Consider the following 8443-nt stretch of genomic DNA (forward strand, 5'->3'; position numbering starts at 1 on the left):
GTTGATAAGGTTAGACTACTTGAGAAAGAATTCAAAAATTCAACTTACCAAAAAAATTATACGTGACTATTCTGTCAGTCTCCTTGATAACATGACAAGTTAACAGACTACTAAAGTTGTTTTCATGTCTGTAGCTAACACTGCTAAAGAACTTGTAGGATCAAGTGGCCTCGGAATAATTAAGAAGGGGGGTTGAATTAATTATTAATGTGTCTTGACAAATTAAAAAATTTATCCTTCTTAATGTTATTAGATTTAACTAGGCTTTTACTACTAAGTTAAGAAAGTAAAGAATAGAAACAATAACTTAACCAAAAGTAAAAGCGACAATTAAAAGTACACAGCGGAAATTAAAGAGTGTAGGGAATAAGAAGACAAACACAAGATTTATACTGGTTCGGCCACAACCCGTGCCTACAAAAGATATCTCAGGCGGTTAGTCCTTTGAAATCTTTTGTCAAGAGGGAGGAGGGAAGAAACAAAAGAATTCTCAGGCGGTTAGTCCTTTGAATCTTTTGACAAGAGAAAGAACTGAATGAAGAAGAAGAATAACATAAGTTTTTTAACAATAAACTTTTCTTGGAAGAGAAAGTCTTGAACAAAAACTCTATGAAAGAAATCTGTTGATAAAAAGAAATCAATCTTTTAGAATGAAAGGAACCAGTCTTAGTTCTGTATTTGAAATTCGTGTCATGGTCACATATTTATAATCATTTGATGACTCAAGTTAAAGTTTGTGACTCTTGACAATTTCTTTAAAACTAGTCACCTTTTAAAAATTGTGATTCTTTTGAAAACTAGTCACTTTAAAAGTTGTGACTCTTTCGAAAACTAGTCACTTAAAGGTTGTGACTTTTGAAAAATTCTTCAGAAACAAGTCACTTTAAGAATTATGACTTTTGGTAATTTATTTTTCGAAATCAGTCACTGGTAATCGATTACCGTTATAGTGTAATCGATTACACATCAAAAGATGTGACTCTTCATGTTTAAATTTGAAAATCAAAATGTTTAGAAACACTGGTAATCGATTACAAGTATTGTGTAATCGATTACACAAGTTTAAAAATGATTTGAAAATGTTTTATCACTAGTTGTGACTCTTGAAATTTGAAATCCAACGTTTTAAAAAATTGGTAACCGATTACATGCTAATGGTAATCGATTACAGCTTTGTAAATCAGTTTTGAAAACAATGTTGGCTACTGATAATCGATTACTACATTCTGGTAATCGGTTACCAGAGAGTAAAACTCTGTGGTAAAAGATTTTATGAAAAATTCTTGTGCTACTTAATGTTTTGAAAAACTTTTTTAGTACTTATCTTGATTGAGTCTTCTCTTGATTCTTGAATCTTGGGTCTTGAGTCTTGAATTTGGATCTTGATTTTTCTTGAATCTTGATTCTTGAAACTTGATTATTCTTGAATCTTGATTCTTGAAGCTTTTTTGACTCCTGATTCTTTGGAACTTGCTTAACTCTTGATTCTTTGACATCATCAAAATAATCTTGGAAGTCATTGCTTCCACAAGCTCCCCCTTTTTGATGATGACAATCCTGAAATCAAGAGGATACATACAAGTTTTGTTCTACCGTTCACTCATCTCTTTCTCCCCCTTTCTTTTTGAATTCATGCTTTAAAACTTTAAAAATATAATATCTTGATTTCTAAAATACCCATTTTTCTCTCCCCTTTGGAACCATAAAAAGGCTAAAGTGCGTAAAACATGAATAATTTAAAATATACACAAAGCATAATTTGTAAAACAAACATAAATGATTCTAAAGCATGCATAAAACATAATTTGAATAACACCAATTTTAAATATATACCACTCAGTCATATATCATCAAAATAATCAAGTCTAAGCATAAAACATAAACATCTAAGTGCAAAAAAATAAAAACATCAAGTTCAGTCATAATTAACTAAGTACCAAATACTTAAAACATAATGTTCAGAGAATAAATAAATAACATAATGTCATAAATCATTCACAAAACATAATAAAAGCATGTGTATTAAACAAGTCATAAGTCATCATAACATAAAACAAATCATTTGTCTAAGTCACTGGCATCTAGAAGTCCTAGTTCTCTTCTAATGATGTAGAAGGAATCTTTGGGTAGTGGTTTTGTGAAGATATCTGCGAGTTGATTTTTGGTATCTACAAATTCTAGAACACAGTCACCTTTTAGGACATGATCTCTAAGAAAATGATGCCTAATTTCTATGTGCTTGGTTCTAGAGTGGAGAACTGGGTTCTTAGATATATTTATGGCGCTTGTGTTGTCACATTTTATGGGAATATGGTCTAATACAATCCCATAATCAGATAGTTGTTGTTTCATATCAATCATGTAAACATTATTTTCTCTAAAACCTATATGCTCAATATCTTTATCATGCTTATACTTGATAACACATTTTTCAGAATCAAAAAATACTTTATATATGAAAACTCTTATATAAAAATAAACATATATAACATAATGGGCTTTTTCTTTAAAAAAATTTCATGAATGACTCTTAAGCAAGTAATTCACATATCATATTAAAAATCATGCAAGAATCATAGACATCATCAAATATTTGTTTATTTTTTTTAAAAAAAATAAACTTCATGCTTTGAGAAAGAAAAATAACTCAATCAAACATATAAGCATAAACTCACAATAGCAATCAATCAAGACAAACAAATAAAATTTTGTTAGTCATCATATAACAAGTTAATTGAAAGGAAAGTTTCAACCAACTTAATTTAAAAGAGAATTGTTTTGATGTTACCTTTTTCATGATTTAAGTGCCTAGATCTTCAAAGATGGAAGTCAGACTTTTGCTTTTTGCTTAATCTTCTTGAGAGATGTTCTCATCGCTCCCATAGTCCTTGGATAGAAGGTTGATCTCCTTCTTCGAACCATCGGATGAGTCATTGTTATCCCAAGCAATATACGCCTTCTTGGATCTTCTTTCTTTATAGCCTTTCTTCTCATTCTTCTCGGACCATGACTCATTTGAGGGGCAGTTTGCCTTTATGTGACCATGTTGATTACACTTATAGCATTTAAGTGTAGGAGAAACTTCTTGGGATCTCTTCCCATTGTCGAAGTTATGGCTTCTCTCCATTCTTCTATTTTTGACGAATTTATGAAACTTCTTCACAAAGAGTGAAAAGTCCTCTTCATCATCAATTTCTTCTTCTTCTTCTTCTTCTTCTTCTTCTTCTTCTTCTTCTTCTTGCATTGAGGAGGAGGCTTTGCGTGCTATGCTTCTTTTCCTTTTGTCAGTCTCTTCATGTTGGTTGAGACGTTGAAGTTCCATTTCATGTTCCTACAATTTTCCAAAAAGAGTGGCAAGAGACATAGAGGAAAGATCTTTACTTTCAGAAATGGCAGTTACCTTGGGCTGCCATTCCCTACTTAAGCATCTCAAAACTTTATTGATTAAATCTTCATTTGGAAAGGTTTTTCCTAAGGAGGCAAGGTGATTGACTACGTGTGTGAATCTTTTCTGCATGCTTTGGATGTTCTCATTAGTGTTCATCCTAAATAATTCATATTCATGTGTAAGAGTATTGACTCTAGATATTTTAAAACCAGTGGTGCCTTCATGTGTAAGTTGGATAGTATCCCACATTTCCTTTGCATTTGAACAGTTTGACACTCTAAAATATTCATCTATTCCTAGGGTAGAGGTAATAATGTTTTTGGCTTTAAGATTATATTGGATTCTTCTTCTATCTTCTTCAGTCCATTTATCTCTAGGTTTTTCTGTTATTGTGCTAGTGCTTGCATCTACTATGATGGGTACATAAAGTCCTATTTCTATTGCTTCCCAAATGTTTAAATCTATGGCTTCAATAAAGATTTGCATTCAGGTTTTCCAATAGTGGTAACTGATGTGTCATCATTTTCTCATATTTCTTAACCCTTTTGTCACCATTTTAATTACTGATTAGCCTTAATTGTTAAATTAATTATGCAGTTTTATCATTTGGGCCTACTGGATTAATTTTGTGTTTTTAATTTAATTTCAGGAGAATTATAAGCAATTGGGCTTGAATCCGGAATTGGGCTTGGACTTGAAGAGAGCAAACAATTTTATTCTACCAAATCTTATCTTATCTAGATTTTATCTCATCTAGATATTATTTCATCTAGATTTTATCTTATCATATCTAGATTTTATCTCATCTAGATATTATTTTATCTAGATCTTATCTTATCTTATCTAGATTTTATTTCATCTAGATTTTGTCTTATCTTATCTTATCTAGATTTTATTTTATTTTTGGGCTTGGACTTAAAACAAATTTGTAAGCTTTGGGGCTGAGAACTATATAACAACACCAAAGTTCTAGTTTTAAGCTCTCTCTTTCGTTTTTAGCTTTTTTTCGTTTTGGAGAATAATTCGAGTTTTCTTCGTTTTCTACTACAATTTCGTTTTCTATTGATTAATGGAAGGCTAAGTCTCCAGCGTTGTTTTCTCTTGAGGATCATGCACAGCTCTCTTTGAGGTTTTATTATTACTATTGAATTCTGATTAGTTCTTCCTCTTCACCAATTACTCTGTATTTGTTGCTATTAATCCATGCATGCTTAGTGCTTGATTAATTGTCTCTGCGCTTAATTTACGTTCATGCTTAATGATCAGTTTCATTCATGATTAATTGGTGTATGTGTTGCTTAATCACATAATGAATGCCTTATGTTAAATTTCACTTAGTAATTTAATTTATGGTTGGATTAAGTGGTTGAACTGATAAAGGATAAATTCTCGTAACCTAGGATGAGAGACTTGCTTGTGAATCAAGGGGAAACAATGTGTTTTAATTCTGATATTTTCTAATTCAAATTTACTTGTTGTTTAATTTACAAAAACAAACAACCCCCCCCCCCCCCCCAATTCGTTACTATTTTATTACAATCTGTTATGAACGTTTGGTTGACCATTGCTCGTTGGGAGACGACCTAGGATCACTTCCTAGATACTGCATTTTTAATGTTTATTTGATTCGGGTACGACCTCGATCAAATTTGGCACCGTTGCTGGGGAGCAGTGGGCCAAAGGTTCATAATAGTGTTTAGTTATCTTATTTTGTGTAACGTTCTGTTTTGCATTTCAGTTGCATTCTCTGTTTAGCAACTGTTTTAACGACAGATTCAGCGACTGATTCAACCTTTTGTTTTGTTGTGAACAGTGCTGAACAGTGATTAGCGATGGATTTTGCAATTTAATTAAGGATTTTTGTTTTGATAGTTAGAGTTGTTATTTTTGGCTGAATTTTTTGTATGGTAGTTTCTTTTGATCCATATTTTGTGTGAAAAATATCAGGTGCACTTGGTGTGGCATTATTTGAGAGAGACAAAAAATTTTGGAACTTGTTTTTAGCAAAACTTAAAACGGTCATAAATTTTGCTCCGGGTATCAGAATAACTATTATTATACATGCATTTTGGGGTAGAAAAAATTTCCCATATTGTGGGAACCTGCTGAAGCCGGTTGGGGACTCCCAAACTCCAAAAATCAGTCGTTTATTGAGTTTTTTTTTCCAAGTATTATTGTCCTATGTTTCTGAACTTTGCTTAGGTAGTTTTCATAGTTAGACTTTGAATTTTTGTTTGAAAATTTGTGTGCTATCTTTTCATGATTTTAGGGTGTTCCTCACAAAATTTCACCTCATTTTGATATCGTTTGAGTATAGCTGTAGTTTTACCCCTTGTTAGGTGCTTGCTGAGAAACACATTATTTGCTACATATAGTGCATGACTAGGGGCAATCCAGGCGATTTACAACCCTTTGATCCTGAAATAGATAGAACCTTTCATAGATTGGTTAGGCATAGTATGCATCCTGGTCATTCTGTGCATTTTGAGCATTCTGAGCATCCTGTTGAGGGTGATTTTGAATATTCTGATTTTGAGCATTCCACTACTAATTTTTATACTGAGAACATGGCTCAACCTCCACCTCGTGAGAGGACTCTTAGGGAGATGGCTACACCTGATTTCACTTATGAAAGCTTGTGCATTCAATATCTTGATGAGAGTGTTCCATATGTTCTCAAGACTGGACTAATACATTTGCTCCCCAAGTTTCATGGTCTTGCAGGTGAAGATCCTCATAAACATCTTAAGGAGTTCCATATTGTTTGTTCCACCATGAAGCCCCCTGATGTCCAAGAAGATCATATATTTCTAAAGGCTTTTCCTCATTCTCTGGAGGGAGTGGCAAAAGATTGGATGTACTACCTTGCTCCCAGGTCTATTTTCAGCTGGGATGACCTTAAGAGGGTGTTCTTGGAGAAATTCTTCCCTGTATCTAGGACCACTGCCATCAGAAAAGACATTTCAGGCATCAAGCAACTTAGTGGAGAAAGCTTGTATGAGTATTGGGAAAGATTCAAGAAATTGTGTGAAAGCTGCCCTCACCACCAGATTTTTTAGCAACTCCTTCTTCAATATTTCTATGAGGGCCTTTGAAACATGGAGAGGAGTATGATTGATGCTGCCAGTGGTGGAGCTCTTGGTGATATGACCTCTGCTGAGGCTAGGAATTTTATTGAGAAGATGGCTTCCAACTCCCAACAATTCAGTGCAAGAAATAATGCTATTGTTTTTAGAGGAGTCCATGAGGTAGCCATGGATTCATCTTCATCTACTGAAAATAAAAAGCTTGAAGGAAAACTTGATGCATTGGTCAACCTAGTAACCCAACTTGCCATGAATCAGAAATCTACACCTGTTGCAAGAGTCTATGGTCTATGTTCTTCTGCAGATCACCATACAGATCTCTGTCCTTCTTTGCAGCAATCTGGAGTCAATGAGCAACCTGAAGCTTATGCTACAAACATTTATAATAGACCTCCTCAGCAACAAAACCAACAACAGCAGAATAATTATGACCTTTCAAGCAATAGATACAATCCAGGTTGGAGGAATCATCCAAATCTGAGATGGACAAGTCCTCCACAACAACAACAGCTTGTCCCTCCTTACTAGAATGTTGCTGGTCCAAGCAAGCCATATGTTCCTCCTCCACAAAAAATACAACCAACAACTGAGGCTCCTCCTCAACCTTCCTTAGAAGAGTTAGTGAGGCAAATGACCATCCAAAATATGCAATTTCAGCAAAAGACAAGAGCCTCCATTCAGAGTCTGACAAATCAGATGGGGCAGATGGCTACTCAGATGAATCAAGCTTAGTCCCAAAATTATGACAAATTTCCTTCACAAACTGTGCAGAATCCGAAAAATGTGAGTACCATCACCCTGAGGTCTGACAACCAAATTCAAGTGCCTCCACCAATAGCAGCACCTGCACCTGAACCTGAACCTGTCAAGCTTCATTCTATACCTAAAAAAGAGGATGAGATAGTTGCACAAAAGAGAAAGCTTCCTAACAAAAATTTTCATGCAGGTGGACCTTCTTCTAGTAATTCTGACTTATAGTAGCCTCCTATCCCTCTTCCATTGCCACATAGAGCAATTCCAAACAAAAAGATGGAAGAAGTGGAAAAGGAGATCTTGGAGACCTTCAGAAAAGTAGAGGTGAACATACCTCTGCTAGATGCCATCAAGCAGATTCCAAGATATGCCAAGTTTCTAAAGGACCTGTGCACCCACAAAAGGAAGCTCAAAGGCAATGAATGGATTAGCATGGGCAGAAATGTGTCAGCATTGATAGGTAAATCTGTTCCTGACATTCCTGAGAAATGTAAGGACCCAGGTACTTTCTGTATACCTTGCATTATTGGGAACAATAAATTTGAGAATGCCATGCTAGATCTAGGTGTATCAGTTAGTGTCATGCCTCTGTCTATTTTCAATTCTTTATCTCTTGGACCTTTGCAATCTATAGATGTGGTGATTCATTTGGCAAATAGAAGTGTTGCTTACCTCACAGGTTTCATAGACGATGTGCTGGTTCGGGTTGGTGAACTTATTTTTCCTATTGATTTGTATGTTCTTAATATGGAAGAAGGATTTTCCCATGGTTCAGTTCCAATTATTTTAGGCAGGCCATTTATGAAAATAGCCCGAACCAAGATAGATGTTTATGCTGGCACATTGTCTATGGAATTTGGTGATATTGTTGTTCATTTTAACATTCTTGATGCGATGAAACATCCATCTGAGGATCATTTTGTTTTTCGTGCTGAGATAATTGATCAGATTATTGATGATTATATGTTTGATTTTGATTCTGTTCTTTATGGTAGGAAAAATCCATTTTTATCTGATCTGCACACTTGTCATTCCTTATGCATTGAATCTAAATCTGAGTTTGAATTTGATCCTGTATCTAATTTTTATGCTGAGAATGAATCTGAATTTGAGTTTGGTTCTGATTTTCTGTGTGTTGTACCTCTTGATGTTGATTTTTTAGAGTTAGAATGCACTAACCATGTTGCAGGAAGTACATATACTTATGACTTGCTTT

General features: G+C 34.3%; 1 non-coding gene across 1 annotated transcript; it reads right to left on the reverse strand.

Annotated features, from left to right (window-relative positions):
• Positions 1-6333: 6333 nt before the first annotated feature.
• Positions 6334-6440, reverse strand: LOC112998269 (small nucleolar RNA R71). The gene has a single exon (XR_003263306.1). It is a non-coding gene; the product is annotated as a small nucleolar RNA R71 (small nucleolar RNA).
• Positions 6441-8443: the final 2003 nt, after the last annotated feature.

This window comes from Glycine max, chromosome 10 (assembly GCF_000004515.6).
Source record: "Glycine max cultivar Williams 82 chromosome 10, Glycine_max_v4.0, whole genome shotgun sequence".
In the NCBI taxonomy this organism is placed as follows: domain Eukaryota; kingdom Viridiplantae; phylum Streptophyta; class Magnoliopsida; order Fabales; family Fabaceae; genus Glycine; species Glycine max.